We start from the raw sequence: 19,850 nt of genomic DNA, 5'->3' as shown, positions 1-19,850 counted from the left end.
CTTGGCCACTCCTAATGTTGCTGCTATCACTCCGATAGATTTGTTTCATTTTTGAAGCCTTACAATGGCCTGTTTCACTTCCATGGACAGGTCCTTTGAGAGCATGATGTACGTTCACAGCGATAGATTCCAAATGCAAATACCACACTAAGAATCAACTGTAGACCTTTTACCTGCTTAATTGATGAAGACATAATGAAGGAGTAGCTCACATCTGCCCATGAAACAGCTTTTGATTCAATTGTCCAATTACTTTTGGTGCCTTGAAAAAGGGGGGATGGCTACTCTTAAGAGCTGCAATTCCTAAACCCTTCCTCCAATTTGGATGTACATACCCTCAAATTAAACCGGAGAGTGTGCACTTTCAGTCCATATTCATTATAGAACTATATCCTGAATATGTTTTGGTAAATACGTGAAAAAAACAAAACAAAAACAAATTGTGCCTGTGACCTAACTGAACTTATCAAGTTTACCAAGTTAACTGATAAGCATATAGGATTACTTGCATCAACTTTGTAGGCATCTCTCCCAAGTACCTAACAATTTTGCATAGTGCTGCACCGAGATAGAGTTTATGTGTATATAGAGCTCCCTTAGATAAACTTTCTGAAATGTTTGCACCTTGGCTTGTTAAAAAGTGCTGCTGCATTTTTGATGTACATATTGTAGACATCCACCCAAAACAGAAAATGCCCATGCATGTTTTCCCATACAAATAAACCCTTCACTCAAATCTCAGATTAGGAATTAGAAGAAATTACATAATATACAGTAAGCGCAGAATACAAACATAAAGTCACCAATCACAATACACCTCACTGAAACCAGGGTGCTATGAGTACTAGATTGTTGAAAAACTTTATTTGCTTTTTTTTTTTTAACTTGAAAAAAAACTAAACACAAGTAAGCAAACAAGAATGATACCATATCCATTTTTGTTTTTCACAAAATCAGAATTGTACCAAAAGCACTTAACATTTTGGGAAAAAAATGTATTTTACTTTTTAGGTAGCAGACTTTTTTTTTATACAAAATATAATGGAAATAAGAAATGTTGAACCTTTTCAGGTTTCAACAGCAGTTATACAGCTACTAGATATCAATTTGATATCGCAGAAGTTTGAGGCTTCTTTTGTGAGACAGATACAGTTGCCTTAATTCTCCAATCTGTGACTATGCTTTTAAAGTTGGAGTTGCACTGGTCTGCAATAACGAAAGTAATGATCTGTATTAATTTTCTTCTTCTTGCCAATTGCTAGCTGACCAGATGACAAAAAAGCAAAGCCAAAACAAAGCTAATAGATGTACACCCTATACATATATGTAATCTGCAATAATGCTATTGGTACAGACATTTGAAAGAAAGAACAAACTCAGATATTTTAAAAACTAACATCCTTAACATTTTTAAGTTGTAAACGCACATGGTACAAAGTGCAAAATTCACATAATAAGCAGCAGATGCTTTAAGCACGTTCTTTAATACTCAACCGTTATGGGTACACAATTAAGGAACCTAAAAATGTCTTGCAATGGTTTTTAGCATCATTAATTTTGCACATTTTAGGTACTTTAAAGTGCGTGCTAAATCAAAAAAACTTTACTAGCTTCTAAACGAGGTTCATGCAGTCCAAACACATCTTAGTTTTAAAGAGTTGAAAAAAAATGCAAGGTCCCAAGATGCAAACGCATGTTAACAAATACTAACAGGACCCTAAACTATCTTTAGGCAGGACAATTCAAGTAAAACTCTATGAAGAAAACGGAAAACTAGCAAAATTCCTTCATTAATGGAACCTTAACAGAGAACAAACAGTGTACGCAGGATACAAGATGATGTCTTCTACTCATTTTAAAGTGCGCATATCTGGAAAAATTAAAATCAATAGATTAATACATACCACAAGCATATAATCTAAACACAAGACAAAACTTTTCTTATCCCAAAATTAGTTACAGGGTGTATATGGCCTTTAATTGTATAATCTAGAAACTCCTCCCTCTCTTCAGAAAATCTGAATACATCCTCCATATTTAGAACGGCTTTAACAAAACACATAAGGCACAGCCATCAAGTAATTTTTGGTGTGTCCCAGCATGTATATGGCAGACTGAAAGGTTGCCGAGAGTGACAATGCTAAGAGCAGGCCATATATTGACCAATTTCCTTACTGCTATAGCCACCAGCAGTGAGCAAAAGAAAAAACCCAATAGGCTGGTTGTACTGAAGTCAATCAATAGATTCTGCTAAACTGGCCGAATTTCGACCTGTATACGGCCAGCGTTAGTCCTATGGACAAACAAATGCTTATTGTGAGAACACTACTCATCAGTAAAATCTAAAATATATTTTAAGCTTATATTTTAAACCTTTACAGAAAATTGGACTTTGGAACTTGCATTAACCACTTGACACTCAGGCCAATTCTGACATTTCTCATATACATGTAAAATTCTGCAATTTTTTTAGCTAGACAATTACCGTGTTTTTCGCTCTATAAGACGCACCTGACCATAAGACGCACCTAGGGTTTAGAGAAGGAAAACAAGAAAAAAAATATTCTGAACCAATTAACTGTGGACACAGTGCAGGAGGTGACCCGAGACGGCGGACACAGTGCAGGAGGTGACCCGAGACGGCGGACACAGTGCAGGAGGTGACCCGAGACGGCGGACACAGTGCAGGAGGTGACCCGAGACGGCGGACACAGTGCAGGAGGTGACCCGAGACGGCGGACACAGTGCAGGAGGTGACCCGAGACGGCGGACACAGTGCAGGAGGTGACCCGAGACGGCGGACACAGTGCAGGAGATGACCCGAGACGGCGGACACAGTGCAGGAGATGACCCGAGACGGCGGACACAGTGCAGGAGATGACCCGAGACGGCGGACACAGTGCAGGAGATGACCCGAGACGGCGGACACAGTGCAGGAGATGACCCGAGACGGCGGACACAGTGCAGGAGATGACCCGAGACGGCGGACACAGTGCAGGAGATGACCCGAGACGGCGGACACAGTGCAGGAGATGACCCGAGACGGCGGACACAGTGCAGGAGATGACCCGAGACGGCAGACACAGTGCAAAAGATGACCCGAGACGGCAGACAGTGCAGGAGATGACCCGAGACGGCGGACACAGTGCAGGAGATGACCCGAGACGGCGGACACAGTGCAGGAGATGACCCGAGACGGCGGACACAGTGCAGGAGATGACCCGAGACGGCGGACACAGTGCAGGAGATGACCCGAGACGGCGGACACAGTGCAGGAGATGACCCGAGACGGCGGACACAGTGCAGGAGATGATCCGAGACGGCGGACACAGTGCAGGAGATGATCCGAGACGGCGGACACAGTGCAGGAGATGATCCGAGACGGCGGACACAGTGCAGGAGATGACCCGAGACGGCGGACACAGTGCAGGAGATGACCCGAGACGGCGGACACAGTGCAGGAGATGACCCGAGACGGCGGACACAGTGCAGGAGATGACCCGAGACGGCGGACACAGTGCAGGAGATGACCCGAGACGGCGGACACAGTGCAGGAGATGACCCGAGACGGCGGACACAGTGCAGGAGATGACCCGAGACGGCGGACACAGTGCAGGAGATGACCCGAGACGGCGGACACAGTGCAGGAGATGACCCGAGACGGCGGACACAGTGCAGGAGATGACCCGAGACGGCGGACACAGTGCAGGAGATGACCCGAGACGGCGGACACAGTGCAGGAGATGACCCGAGACGGCGGACACAGTGCAGGAGATGACCCGAGACGGCGGACACAGTGCAGGAGATGACCCGAGACGGCGGACACAGTGCAGGAGATGACCCGAGACGGCGGACACAGTGCAGGAGATGACCCGAGACGGCGGACACAGTGCAGGAGATGACCCGAGACGGCGGACACAGTGCAGGAGATGACCCGAGACGGCGGACACAGTGCAGGAGATGACCCGAGACGGCGGACACAGTGCAGGAGATGACCCGAGACTGAAGACCATTGGGGTGCAAGGGGGGGAGAACCTGAATTTGACAGGTACCTGCTCCCACTTCTGCTGCGATCGTCTCTCTCCCCGTAGTCTTCTGGGACACATGACAGGTGGGGCAATTCACAAAATGCAGCGTTCCTCGCACATGGGCAGTGGGCACCCAGCTGTGCAGCCTCAAGTTGTCACAGCCGGGTGCCCACACTAAAGATGAAGAAACTTTTTTTTTTGGGGGGGGGGGGGTGCATCTAATGGAGCAAAAAAATACGGTACATATAACCCTCAAACATATACAGTATATATATATATATATACTTTGCAGCAGAGGCCCTAAAGAATGAAATGGTGGGTGTTGCAATTTTTTTGTCACACGATATTTATGCAGTGGTTTTTCAAAACGCAACTTTTAGGGGAAAAAAAAAAAAAAAACACTGATGAATTTTAGTGCAAACAAACAATAGAATACACAATTTCTGGTAAGACATAAAAGATGTTACGCTGAGTAAATGGATACCAAATATGTCATGCTTACAACTGTGCACACCTGTGGAATGACAAATTATGCTAACTAAATTATCCACAGGAGATGCTTTAAAAGCCTTTACATGTTACCAGTTTAGAGCTACACTTGAGGTCTGGCACTAGAATGATTGCTCTCACTCTGATGTTCACAGCGATGCCTCACATGCGTCCACTTTATGGAGAGATCTGGGGTCTATCAGACACCTGAGCATACCGCTCGCCTCCAAAGCATTTGATCAAACTGAGATTTGTTTGATCAGATGCTGTACAAGCTGGTAATCACTTGTCAGCAAACTAGAAGCGACACAATCATCGCTGTTTCTGACATCACAGAAGATGGGTGGGAATTTCCTTCCTTTTCAGTAAATGCGGCTGAGGCAGTCTCATCTGCCTGGTAAAGGCAGCGACGGTGCCACCTGTAAAAGTGTTCCAGTGGCTAGATAGCTGCTCTGATAACTTTTACATGCAAGAGAATTGCCAGCAGAAAAAGAGGTATTGAGAGTCTGGTTGTAGCTTCAACTATGATCCATGTGGCCTTCAGATTAGCACAACAGTGCATAGAGAGCTTCATGGAATGGGTTTCCATGGTTAAGCAGCTGCATTCAAACCTTATATCACCAAAAGCAATGCAAAGTGTCGGATGCAGTGGTGTAAAAGCACGCCGCCACTGGACTCTAGAGCAGTGGGGACATGTTCTCTGGAGTGATGAATCACACTTCTCTATCTGGCAATCACACGAACGTGTCTGGGTTTGGCAGTTGCCAGGAGAACATTTGCATAGCGCGTTTATGTTTAGAAGCGTTTTTAAAAGATAACCTCAGGAGACCTTCCCAAATGCCCAGAATGCACTAAATATAGTAAACATTTTCAGACATTTTGAGAGAAATAGAGAGAGCAGAAGCAGAGAGAGCAGTATGTGTTGATATTACCTGTCTTTTCTGGTTGTATTCACTATGATCCCATCATGAGCATAATGCAGCACGTTCTACCATTTTTTCCTTCACGGGAAACCTGGAACGGATTGCACTAGTGTACTAGGTCCATTTGAATACATGGAAAATGCTTTGCATGCATGTCTGACAGCCTCTGGACATGAAACAGTTAAACGCTTCTAAACGCAAACACTTATAAACGCGGTTAACCGCGTTTACAATTGTTTGCAACTATTAAATCTACTCCTGAACGCAAGTTTGGCGCGTTAAAAAAATGACTAAACTCAACTGCCTGTAAACGACTATGTGTACATGGACACATAGGAAAACATTAGGGAGACTTCAAGGGCTGTTGGAAAAAACGCTGAACAGCTCCCGATCAGTTTAGGAGCTGCAGTGTACATGAGCCCTTAGTTCCAGTGAAGGGAACTCTTAAGGGTCAGCATACCAAGACATTTTGGGAAAATTTCATGCTTCCAACTTTGTGGGAACAGTTTGGGGATGGCCCCTTCCTGTTCCAACATGACTGCGTACCAAGTGCACAAAGCAAGGTCCATAAAAACATGGATGAGCGAGTTTGGGGTGGAGGAACTTGACTGGCCTGCACAGTCCTGACCTCACCCGGAGAGAACACCTTTGGGATGAATTAGAGCGGAGACTGGGTAAAGCATTTCAAAAATCAAGATCATAAACATAGAGAGGGTGTTAGGATCCATGTTCCTCAATGCACTCCAAGAAATTGATTTTACATGAAGTCCTGTAATTCCTAATCCTAAAATCCCACTTTCTTCCTTGATCATTGACGGACACAGGAATTTAGAGATGGGACATCCAAAACCAAAAAGCACAGCAACGGAGGAGTGGGTAACAGCAACAAAACACTAATAGGCCCACACTGCACAGGCACTGTGGACAGCCTGCATCTCACAGAGTTGCCTAAAACACCTTCCACAAACAGATGTGTGGGAGTGGAAAGGGAAATAATACAGACCAGTTCAAACAGAAGTGTTTGAAATGCCAGAAAAAAACAGGATTTTTTGTTACCGTAAAATCCTTTTCTCTGAGTTCATTGACAGACAAAGCTTCTTATCCATAACCAAACAGGATTTTATAGCCCCACCTACAGGAGTAGGACACTAGGCAGAAAAGAACTCAACACCTCCTATGGGCAGTCCTCGTTGGGAATAAAACCCCCTCTCTTCTATAGGCCTCCAGTAAGTTATAAGCAATGTCAAAGGAGAATGCTCCATAGAGGGGTGGGTGCTGTCTCCATCAATGAATGGTAACAAAAAATCAGATTTTCTCTTACGTTTATTGATGGAAACTTCTTTATCCATAACCAAACAGGGATGTCCCAAAGCAGTGCCACAGCGAGGGGCGGTAAACAAATAGTGAAAACCCCAGTGCAACCATGCCAACAATCTGGACCACCTCGAAAGGGTGCCCAAGATTCCTAAGCAGCCACAACTACCATCCAAGGATAAACAGATCACCTGTAGAACAATGTCAGAAACTAGAGCATAGAAGCCTAGATGGCCACAATGTAAACGTGAGACAGAGGCTGGCTGTCAAAACGCCCAGGAGGCTCTAACCGTCCTAGTGGAGTATGCCGACATGGGGGAAGGGAGGATCCTGCACCTGTGTCAGCCAATCTAACAGAAAAAAAAGAGGCAGAGGAAGCCTCCATGCCAGTTCTCGGGCCGGCCGTGCCTACATAGAGAATCAGACCTCCGGAAGATGGCCATCAGAAGTGCACATGATCACGCGAACCAAGCCATGAGTGTATAGCCACTTCCTCCGGGTGCGACCGTCAAGGACCAATGGAGGAAAGTGTATTGTCCACATTTGAGTGAAACGTCAGAACCACCTTCAGAGAAAAGGGGGGGATGGCCAAAAACGCCACCTGATCCTAGTGCAGAAGCAAATAAGGCAGCTTAGGGAAAAAGCTCAGTCCAGATACCCGCTTTACAGAGCTGATAGCGAGTAGTAAGGCAACCTTCTGCAAGAGCGGAAGCAATGGAATATCCTTTCAAAAGGAGGCTACAGAAGAGCCGACACCAAATGCAAGTCTCATGGTGGCAATGTGCAGTGCAAAGGGCACTACATGACGACCCCCTGGATAAATGCGCAAACTAAAGACAGTGTGGCTAAAGGGCGCTGACAGCACACAACCAGAGCAGAAATGTGACCCTGGATGTACTCAACACAAACTGCTGGTAAACCCCACGTAGAAGCAAACCCAACACCCAAGCCACCTAAAAGGAATGAGGATATAACCCAAAAGCTTTGCACCAAATGATACAAGTCCTCCAGGAGTGATAAATCATCAGGGAGATAAACGAAAGAGACTTACAAGCCTTAACATAGTTGGACTCACCAAGTCAAACGACCCCCCCGTGCTTTGGCCTGGCTGTCAATATCCAGGTCATCAAGGCTAGCAAAGGGAAAGCAGGGTGGAACAACAGATCCTGAGATAGAAGGTCCACCGGAAGACGCATCTGCCTGGGAGCATCCAACAACATCTCGGCGTACCACAGATGGCGAGGCCAGTCCGGAGCCACTAGGATGACTGGGATCCTATCGGCCTCTACCCTGCATAGTAAATGAAGAATCAAGCTGAGGGGCAGAAAGACAAACGAGAATATATTGATCCCTCAGGCGCCACTGTTCGCATCCACCAGACGATCCAACGGTCTTGCCACTGGCTTTGGAACCTACTGGTTGAAACGGGATAACAGAAGATCCAGGTCTGGCGCCCCCCAGCAAAGACAGAGCTGATGTAACACATCCAGGTGCAGAGATTGCTCGCCGTAATCCAGCGGCTGATGGCTGAGATAATCTGCTTGCCAGTTTGTGACCCCCGTAATATGTATGACAGGCAAAAGCTGAAATAAACCTTTCCACCGATCTCAGGGTGTGAGATATCTCCAGCGCTGCTGCTATGCCTGAAGATTGACATATGCCACCATGGTGTTGTAATCCCAACTGGTCGACAGACCCAGTAGGCTATCGTCCAAAGTGTCAGTGACAACCCGTTCACCCGAAGCTTCATGACAATGGTCAGTTGACCCTCCTCCGGAGTCCAGGAACCCTGGGCAGAGTCCGATCCCAAAACTCTGTCCCAGCCCGATGGGCTGGCATCCCTTGTGACCACAGTCCATCTAAGGGGAAGGGAGGACTTTCCGTTCCGGAGAGCTGGAGTCTATCAGGGAAGGATGGCCCTTGTCACCCGCTCTATTCAAATCTGACTGTCCAAGGAAGGACGCAGAATACCCATTCCATTTGTATAGAATTTCCTTCTGCAGTGTTCGCATATGGAACTGGGCATATGTGACTGCATTGAAGGTAGTTACCTTCAAGCCCAAAACCTGCCTGCAAAAAAACACGGAGGGCCGATTGCAAGCCAAGAACTTCTGGACCACTGACCAAAGGTTCTGTAGATCGTCCGATGGGAGGAAGACCCTGGCCTGTTCAGAACCAAGAATCAGCCCAGAAATTCCAAGTGTTTGGCAGAGCAAACAGCGGGCGGTGCTGCATGGCTAGCAGGCCGCAAAGCTGCGACCTAAAGTGGCAGGGGGCTCGACCGCGTGGGGGCCATATAGCATTTACAGGCTTCCCAACAACAATCCTCGAGGCATCACAAGGGGTTGCAGGAGAGGTACCGCCACATATGGTCCCCGAACCTCTGGGAGATCACTAAAACCCAAGGGGGGCATAAGAGGACAAGCACCCACAGCTAAGCAAGCCAGCGGACACAGTAAATCTGGGCTACAGATCCAACACAGCTGAGCACACCACTATAACAATCCAGTATCCCTTAGCTAATCCCTCCCATGACACAGGTAAACCAGAGCAACAGGGTACCCACCCTGCTACAAACCACCCCAACAATCTCAGGAGTGGGGATGATGTAGGTGAGCAAGCCTGGAGGGTGGAGAAGCCACCCCACGGAGTACCCATGCCCCTCGCGCATCTGGGAGAGAGGGGGGCAAATACTTATCAATCCATGGAGCATGTGGGTAGCACTCCCATGACAGGTCCTCCTCTCCACCGAAGTGTGTGGGGGGAAGGAGGGGGGGCTGTTGGCCAGGGGTACACTGTGTACTTGGCGCTTGGTCACCTGTCCCTGTGAGACCATTAACTCGCTGGCCATCCCGGTAGTTGTGGATGACCGAGCGCGGCGCTAGCAGTCTGCATGTGCTCGCTGGTCAGACTGGGGTGACCAGTGGATCTAGACTATCCAGCCCATCACCCAGCCCAACTGCTGATAGAAAAAAAATTTCAGGGAAAAAAGAAAAGCAATGGGACCACAGGTTCTATCAAAAACATCACGTCCATACTCCTGAAGACATTAGGCAGAAATGACTAGAGGCCTGTAGCAGAGATGGGGTGTTTTATGCCCAGAGAGGACTGCCCACAGGTGTCTTTTTTTCTGCCTAGTGTCCTACTCCTGTAGGTGGGGCTATAAAACCCTGTTTGGTTATGGATGAAGAAGAAGAAGCTGTGTCCATTAAAAAAGTAAGAGAAATATAAATTCATATCTCATAGAGCCAAGGGGGAGTGATCAGGGGAAACCACACTGCATAAAATGTCTTGAGGAAAGGATGTGAACCCAGTGGCCAACCATCTATAAAAAGGCCAGGATTCATACAACAGAGAATTTCCTGAGGTGACAGTTTCTTACCTCATGTCATACAAAGTTTGCCTACTATGTGCAATGGTAGACTTTGTGGAAAGTAGAATTCCTTGATCTGAGCACTGCAGAAATCACAGATTAGGAAATGGCTTTGTCTCTCAGAACTTGGGCTTCAACAGTCATGACCATTGAAGAAGGATGATAAATCGGTCTTTGAAACAGATCTGGAGGAGCCAACAGAATATCTGCTAGGAACCTGATCAGGTTGACACACCACATCTGCCTGGGCTAGGCCAGCAGCATAAGGATTCCCGGTATGTCCTCCAGCTTAATTCTGCTGAGTAATCAAGGATGTATGAAAAAGTCTGCTGGCCAAAAGTCGATGCCTACTATGTAAACAGTGGAAAAGGCTGAAATGTGAAAATGTGCCCATGGCAGAATCTGCTCTCTCTCTTGTTGCAGACAGATTTTCATTTCCTACCTGATAACTGATGTATGCCACTGCAGTGACATTGTATGAATGGATCCTAATCAGCAGACCCTCCAGTCAAGCTGTCCAGCAGCATGGGGAAAATCAAATCATCCTTAGCTCCAAAATGCCAATTGGGAGACGGGACTCCTTTCACATCCAAATTCCCTGCACCAACAAGGTGTCCAGATTCATTTCAGGCTGGCTTCCATTATGAGGATCTGCCAATATGTTGAAACCAAGGTCTTTCCCAAAACTAGAGCAACCAAACGAGAGACAACCTGATCTTTGAGGTCAGATGAATGTCTGTTTAAGGGTTAGACTGAGTTGTCCCACAATGACAAGATGTTATGTTACAGGGGTCTGGAGTATAACTGGGCAAATGGAACTACCTCGAAGGCGGCTACCATCAGCCCCGGAACTCCCATGCAGGTCTGAGCAGAGTGTTTGAAGTTTCAGGACCCAGCCAAACCTTTGCAAGGGTTGGACAGTCAAGGACCATGGTGTCCACCAGAACATGCAGCATAGGAACAAATGGCACAATGAAGGAAATACGAATAGCTGGAAATATGGGGACATGCAAGTATGCATCCTTGATGTCCACAGAGGTCGGAAAGTCTCCTTGATGAAGATTGGTTACAGCAGACCTCAGATTCCTTGTGGAATTTCTAAGCCCAGATAAAAACATTTGGAACCTTGATATCCAAGATAAGGTGGATGTCCTCTTTTGGTTTGGGTACTGTGAGCAGGTTTGAATGGAATCCCTGGAATCCTCTCACTGGGACTGAAGCAATGATGCCCTGCTCTAGAACTCCGACCATAGCCAGAACAGAGCTCTGCTATCCTGTGCAATCACACAGGCAGGTTGGAAGCAATGAACCAGGGAGGTGGCCTTGGGGCAAAATTCTAGCTAGTAGCCCATAGGAACCACTTCCCATACCCAAGCAGCCAAGATAATGGTTGTCCAAGTGCACTGTGTCAATAAGGATCGAAAGTATATCCTTTAAGTGTATAAAACTCTTTTGGTCGATTACTTACAGCCACAGTAGCTGAAAACAACTCTATAGATAAAGAGGAAGGGAGTGTGCCAGAAATAAGATGGAATGGAGATATCAGAGAAAGGAAGCAACTCAGACTGGAGTCAGTGGTCAAGGATGAAAGAAGCAAGGCCTGTCAGCCCCCGCCATTACCCGAATGTGAGTTGCCAAGGCCTGATAACGTATTCTACTTACGCCTATGATCTGTCGCGCCTATGATCTATCACGTGTGGTGAGGAATGCTGCAGAAAGGGTACTCAACCATTTACTGCATAGCAGAAAGAGTTCAGCCTTTTGTGAACGAGTATTGTAGTATTGTAGGCAGGTAGGGCCCAGGAGAAGAGTAGTGTGCATGGTAAAACCAGAAACAGTGCAAGTGGCTGTAGGAAAATGGTGCACGCATGTGCAGTGAGCTCAGCAAACACAAGTCTGCTCAGGCAGCCCAAGGAACTGAGGGCGAGGCAAAGAACAGCACCACATTTCAAAATAGAAGTGACAGAATCGGTGCTCCTTTTTCATGGTTGTGACATTTAAATGTGTTGTAGCCTGCACTCCACAACTAACCCACAGAGGGAAGGGAAAAACAGCACAATGGGCACCTGAAAAAGGGTAGGAAGCCCTGACTTGCTACAACAGACTTGCTGTCTTCCCAGTGAGGAAAAAGATGTTTGGGAGAAGTCTCATCCAGGTCTTTAACCTCCCAATGGGCATACCCTTTAAGGAGTCTTCAGGGACAGGGTTCCGCTGGTGGGGAACCAGGGCCCTGGACCTGTATATCACTCTGTAAGCTACAAGCCAAGGTGAGCACCAAATGCAGGATTTAGTGCTCAAAGCAACATGTACAGGCCTGCCCTGAATCATCCTCGACGCAGGGTGCGGGTATGGTTGCCCAAGGCTCAGGAGAAGAGTCAATCTTTGGAGCTGCATTGGCTGAGTCTCAGATAGAAACTTTCTAGAGAATCCTGAGGGAAAAAAAAAAAAAAAGTGTCATGCTTATCCCAGCAGACAGAAGTCTATTGCGCAAGTACAACAGCAAAAACTGAGGTTTGCTGGGAGTGTGAAGGCTATACTGTTGTTGTTGCAGCACTGTTTACCAGTGTCTAATCACCTTAAGACAGTGGCATGGAGTCTGATCCTATGTACTGTACAGAAAAGAATAATTTTCACTTAACTGTAAATTCCATAAAACACTGTACAGGACACCAGCAAAGCATTTCTAGACCATGGGTTATAGGCTCATACCTTCAAGTAACAGACACTGGCAAAGCGTTTTAGAGCTTGCCCCCTTGGGAGCCATCCCTATAACTCTACCCCACTTTTCGAGTTCTGTTTTGCAACAAGCAATACAAAGCATTCAAAGAATGGGAGAGTAGCATGTGTCCTGTACTGTATTCCAAGACATGAAATTGACAAAACTTCCTCTTCTCTTAATCATACAGTACAAGATACAAAAAGAAGCATTCATAGAGCCCAGGACATCCCCAAGCAATGAATGAGAAGGTAATAAGGGATTCAGTGAGCGCTAACCGACACAGCAGCTGATACACTAAAAAGGAAAAACCATAAACCTTCAACCAGACAATATAAGATAGATAGTGCAGCGCTAGAAGATATAGGACTATACCAGTATTGAAGATGGTGCAATATCCCTTGCTGAAATGTCAGCAAATGTGGACCACATACACTATATGTGACCACACATACTGTATGTGACTTTCCCAAGAGCTGAAAAAAGGGAAATAATGACGTGAACTTCACACAACTTCACTTCACAGTAAAAAACGCACAATATGAATGCACAATACAGTCCAGTCATCAAAGAAACACAGATAAGTGTATCTCGATAAGATCCTTATGATGCATGTAGTCCGGCGATGTGCAGAAGAAGTGAATAAATTGCGCACTCACCGGAAGCACAATTTAAATTGTGCGTTTGTGTCTCATACACCAAAGATCACTCCGACTGTAGATGAAGGGAAACTCTGAACAGGTGGTTCTATGATGAAAGGTAACACATCTGGGGATTCCTTCTGGCAGACAGGCTCCAAAACAGGATCAGCTGAATATTTCTCTGGGCCTTGGGGTAATCACCTGGTGGTCCAGCTGGTATAGAAGAGTGGCCGCCGGACCCCCTTGATCCGGCGGCTTGGCGTCACGGCTAGCAGGGGCTCCTCCTTGACGCGCGTTTCATATCACACGTACATCATCAGAAGGAATAAGAGCCACTCTTCTATACCAGCTGGACCACCAGGTGATTACCCCAAGGCCCAGAGAAATATTCAGCTGATCCTGTTTTGGAGCCTGTCTGCCAGAAGGAATCCCCAGATGTGTTACCTTTCATCATAGAACCACCTGTTCAGAGTTTCCCTTCATCTACAGTCGGAGTGATCTTTGGTGTATGAGACACAAACGCACAATTTAAATTGTGCTTCCGGTGAGTGCGCAATTTATTCACTTCTTCTGCACATCGCCGGACTACATGCATCATAAGGATCTTATCGAGATACACTTATCTGTGTTTCTTTGATGACTGGACTGTATTGTGCATTCATATTGTGCGTTTTTTACTGTGAAGTGAAGTTGTGTGAAGTTCACGTCATTATTTCCCTTTTTTCAGCTCTTGGGAAGGTCACATACAGTATGTGTGGTCACATATAGTGTATGTGGTCCACATTTGCTGACATTTAAGCAAGAGATATTGCACCATCTTCAATACTGGTATAGTCATATATCTTCTAGCGCTGCACTATCTATCTTATATTGAATGAATGAGAAGGGCTGGCAAACAACCAGGCAAATGGAACAGTTTTAACAGGTCCAACAACAATGGTCAACAGACCGAAGTTCAGACTACCGCTGAAAGAACCTTTTCGATCGAAAGTGTCATCAGCAGAGGATTGGATTCCCACCTTGTAAAACTTTGAAAAGGTATGAATACAGGACCAGGTGACCCTACAAAGCTGAGCCACAGAGGCTTGGTGCCTGAGGAAAAGAACCCCCAAAGACCTTGTGAAGTGGGCGTGTAAAAGCGCAGGAGTTTGCTCCTTTAGATAATAAGCTCTAGTGAGATTGGCTTGAGAAAGATGCGGCCTGCTTTGAAATGTGTAACCATGCCCGCATGAACGTGATTGTCACTTCCAGAGCCATGTTAATTCCACTGCCATACGACTTCCGATCCTCCGGTGCTCTCCAAGGCTTCCACTGACATCTAGAGGAACCTAGGTGCTGTGGAACCCTGCCTGGCCTTCCTGTTTCGTGACATGAGAGATTGACAGCCTGTGTGAGGCTGACTCATCCACATTAAAAAGGCACATCTATATCTGTAACTTGCCAATACTAAAGCATGTCTTCCTTTCCAGTACTGCTACAATTATGTCTGCCTGGCATCCATTGACCTTTACAGGAACCTAGCTGCTGTGGAACCCAGCCTGGACTTCCAGTTTCCGGAGGAGTTGAGAGGCTGACAGACCAGTGTGAGACTGACTCAGCCATGTTACCACAAGCCCAGATGCTGGGATTCCTTTGAGGAAGCTTGTCCTGCTGTGAGAAGATTCACCCCCAGTGGTTGAAATATGTGTTTACAATTACATACCAGTTACCAATTTATTTTGGGTGCTTTGTAGAAGGCATAGGTCTTCATGGAAGTGGAAGACTGATACCACCCTAGGAAGAAAAGATGGTCTTGGGCCTAAGAACTGCCTATGTGAACAATGAGGAAAGACTCCTTGCAAGAGAGAAACCAGCTCAGAGACATGCCTGAGTGACATGATGGCAACTAAGGTGGTCATTTAGCAGGTGTCATCTATGGGAATATCCCTGATGGGTTCAAGGGGTGGTTTCTGTAGGGCAGAGAGAACCAAACAGAGCTCCCAAGGAAGCACAAGATGCTGTAAGGGAGGCTTGATCCGAGATGTCGTACACCTTGAATAAAGGTTTTGACAAGGAAAAGCGAGGCCAGAGTTTTTATTTTAAAAAGAATGGATAAGGCCAAAACCATTCTTTTTGGAGTACTTAAGGCCAAGTTCTTGTCAAGTCCTGAATATAGGAATGCAAGACACAGAAAAATAAAGTACAAACACGTGCCTTTGATCACAGCAGCCAATAAAAGATTTCCAGGTAAGAGAACAGATCTTTCTGGAAGTGGTTTTTCTTGCTTTTAGCAAGGTAGAAATGACAGACCCCTCTGTTAACAGCCATCCTGTTAAAGATAGTGACAGAGGCAGGATTGAATAGGCCCTTGAGACAGATCTGGCTTGTTGAGGAGATGCCAGGGGATGTCTCCTAGTAGTCTGGAGTATGTTTGTGTACCAGGTACTTCTGGGCCAGTATGGTGCAATAAGCATTAACATCTTATGTTCTTCTATTATGTCAAGCAGCCGAAGTAGAATTTGCACTGGAAGGCACAGACTAGCTTGAACTGAGACCAGGGGTATATTTGAGGCATCCATTGCAAATGCTAGAGGGTCCCTGGCCACAGACAGCTTGATGTTGAATTTGAAAGGCAAGATATTTAAGTTAAAGGGTCATTCCTTGTGATCCATGTGGTGGATGAGGTAATTGACTTTTCAGGTGTCCACCACTGAGTTGTGGACCATTTAGATTGCTGGACTGTGATTTTTGGTCCATTACAATATAAGACAGTGTGCGCTACTAAAAATAAGTACCCTATAATAAAAAAACATACACCTAATAAGCTGCAAAACACATAATGTGTTCCCACACCAATATCAAAAGACAAATAAATGGTGTTGCGCTACTCAATGTGCATACATCAACCTATTTAATACATAGAAAACAAAAGAATATGTATTAGTACTATTCATAATATGAACTAGTACCATTCAGTGTAAACTAAACAATTTGTGAATATCACCCAACAAAGTCCCAAAACGTATACTTTATAATGTATTAAAACAGAAAACAATCCCTTGAGGTTAAGAGTTCAGTGCTCCAATTGAAAATCAATCAGATCAGTGCTCCACGCAAAAATAACGCCTGTTCCAGGTGAAGAAAAGGCTGGAAAGCAGATTTTTGCAAGTTCATCACCCAACTGAAGGCCAGCTACACTAGAATTGTCCTGTGTACATATGCAGAAAACGTGAATGGAAATGAGTTTCAGGAGAAAGTCATCTAGGACCTTTGTGACTACTCTGGGAGCAGATGATAGACCAAAAGGCAGTTCAACAAACTGTAATTTAGGGTCTTCCACTGTAAAGCGTAACAAATGCTGATGAGTTGGATAAAAGGAACTATGCAGGTATCTTGGATGTCTACGAATGCCAGGTATACAACTTGTTTCCCTGCAATTACCGACCTTGCACACTCCATGTGAAACTTTGGCATTTGAATGTGTTGAGTTATTTTAGGTGCAGAAAAGGACAAATATCCCTGCTGTGAACTGTTTCTTAATACGGAAAGTCTTTTAGATTTTGCAGGTCCCTTTGCACTCCAAGGGGCATGACGAGATAGAGGAGAATGAAGTGCATCAATGCCAAGGCTTTTGCACACAACATAAATGAGCCTTTCCACGTGAACAAGCTTACATGAGCAGCTGCAGGGGTATAGGACCCTGGGGGTGAGAAATCATCTGTGGCCTCCTGTAACACTGCTTTCGGCTCCTCTTCATTCCATTCTATGCCCACATCTTCTATGACGGGCATACTGGGATCCAACTCCAGTAAAAACAGTGAAGCATGAGAAGGGGTCTGGTGTTTTGTACCCCTGGACAGAGATGACCGTCTTATTCATTAGGGCTCATGTACACTGAAGCTCCTAAACTGATATTCAGGAGCTGCTCAGTGTTTTTTTTCAGCAGCCCATGAACTCTCTCTGTTTTCCTATATGTCCATGTACACATAGTCGATTGCAGGCAGTTGAGTTTACAGTGTTTTTTTAAACGTGCCAAACTTGCGTTCAGGAGTAAATTTTACTGGCGTTTCAAACGCCAAATACTTGTAAACGCGGTTAACCACGTTTATAAGCGTTTGCTTTTAGAAGCGTTTTTTAACTATTCCATGTCCAGAGCCTTTTTTCATCATCAGAAAAGCATGCAAAGCATTTTCCATTTATTCAAATGGACCCAGTACACCAGCGCAGTAAGTTCAAGGTTTCGCGTGAAGGGAAAAAAAAAAAGTAGAACGTGCTGCTGCATTATGCTCATGATGGGATCCATAGTGAATACAACCAGAAAAGATAGGTAATCTCAACACAAACTGCTCTCTCAAAACATCTTAAATAGTTATTTACTATTTTTCAATGCATTCTGGGCATTTGGGAAGGTCTCCTGAAGTTATATTTCAAAAACGCTTCTAAACGCAAATAAACGCGTATGCAAACTTGGCTAAACTGACATTTTTTAACCTACGTTTTCCAGAAGTCAGTTTCCATCGTTCCAAAGAGTTCTCCAAATGCCCTGTGTACACGAGTCCTTAGTTGTCTTAGAAATTGTGAAATCTGCAATTCTAGAAAAAATCTGCCTTAGGTTACTTGTGTGTCTGAAAAAACTAGAATCAGATACGGAGACTGGTATTAGAATCGATCCTGCTCTGGTGCAAGGGAAGCATCATCATTCTGAGGTTAAATGTGCAGGCCTTCAGCAGAGTGAATGTTCAACTGAGCTTTTTCCATGGCTCCCTTTTGCCTAGTTTCCACCACAGCTATGGGTGAGGGTGATCTCACATGGGGTACTCACAGGGAAGGGTGCGGAATATAAGATGAGCGTGTCCAAAAACTGTAAGCAGCAACTCAGGTGTAGACCACCCAGTAGAGAAGTCCTTGTGGTGAAAAGGTCTGCTTTTCAGTAATGCTGTAGGTGTAAGTGGCGGTAAAGTGCAACCAGTGATGTGATGTAATACCTGGTAATTCACTTGAGAATAAGCTCTAAGTGGTTGAGTTTTAGCTCCAAATTTGAAAAGTGTAACCTGTACAGTGAATACATTTCAAAAATAGCCCTGGTTTCTTACAGTAACAGTCAGGTAGAGTGACCCAGTCTTACCTGTCCACCTCAATGGTCCCTATATAGGAACCAGGCTACGTTGGTCATGGTGGGAATATCCCCGAAGAGGTCTTCAGGGTCTTAGTTGCATAGGGATGGACCACAGCGCCAGACCTGTAAGGCACCCTCGGCTGACAACATGCATCGCACAAAGTGCTGAGATGAGCGCTCATGCAGAATCCAGTGCCCGAACTAACATTACATACTTAGTCTATGCCCTGTACAATACAATTAAAGTATAATTTTGGATAAAGTGGAGGGGGAAAAAAAACTGATTTGTTTTTTTAAACATGGTCTGTGCCCCTGTTAGGGAGATTCACCCTCATTATTTACCCTGTTGTTATTATAATTGAAAGTGAAGATAAAAGATAATCCCACATTTTGGGTTGTCCCCAGAACAGTAATAAGAGGGGAAATCTTCCAATGGGTACCTTTAATTTACAGGGATTTTCTCACTTCCTGTTTTGGCTTTGGGACAAGAAATGAAGGTAAATTTCCCCAATGGGACACAGATGGCAAAATATAAACTGACTGGTGGGTTATAGTCTTCCTTTACTCTATTCAAAAATAAAAAAAAAAAACCCCAAAGTTTTGCTTATAGTTCTATTTTAACATATATCTTTATCCTTATTTAGAAAAACGTAGAATCAAAAATATCACATATTTATAACAATATAACTGGTATGTAAGGTAGCATCAGTATCTGCGCTGGTACAAAATACAAGAGCCGCCAGCACTAAATTCTGAAACAAAGAATAAAAAATAGATACATAAAAAAGTGAAGGGCTTAACAGCGTGAATAGTAACTCCAATTATATGAATAAACAAACCTGTATAGTATTCAGCTACAGGTGCAATAAAGACATAGTGAGCAGTCTTTTGTGATAAAAAAAATCTTCAATCACAGGAAATGATCTGGTGTATTGAAGTGCAGCCTTGTTCACCCCACTCCGTGTGCAACGATGTGCCCCCCAAAGGTGAACCAGACAATTACACACCATGGGAAATTTTAATTCAGGAGATAAGTTAATCCTATCATTACAAACCAGAATGAATAAAAAAATTCTAACTAAAAAAAGTTTTTTGTTTTTAATTATTTTTTATATATTAATATCCAAAACCAGTCAGCTGCCTCCGTACCAATCCATACAAAAAACAGAAATTAAAAACAAGACTTATTAATAAAACAATATCCCAGTCGACATTCAACCGTATGGACATAAGTCTTAAGGACATAAATCCACTTGACCTCAAGACGAGAA

General features: G+C 44.8%; 1 protein-coding gene across 1 annotated transcript in view; it reads right to left on the bottom strand.

The window, feature by feature from the left end:
* Nucleotides 1–845: 845 nt before the first annotated feature.
* Nucleotides 846–19,850, bottom strand: part of LOC149450771 (gametocyte-specific factor 1-like) — a 138,982-nt gene continuing 119,977 nt past the window's right edge. The window contains exon 10 of the mRNA XM_089691403.1: nt 846–1,870. The gene's annotated coding sequence lies outside the window, so the exon portion shown is untranslated. The remainder of the gene's footprint in view (nt 1,871–19,850) is intronic.

The sequence above is a fragment of the Staurois parvus genome, unplaced genomic scaffold (assembly GCF_062004578.1).
Source record: "Staurois parvus isolate SC_StPar_1 unplaced genomic scaffold, SC_StPar_1.0 ptg000562l, whole genome shotgun sequence".
Lineage (NCBI taxonomy): Eukaryota > Metazoa > Chordata > Amphibia > Anura > Ranidae > Staurois > Staurois parvus.
Note: the sequence above shows the minus strand (reverse complement) of the source record. Positions and strands in the feature narration are given on the sequence as shown.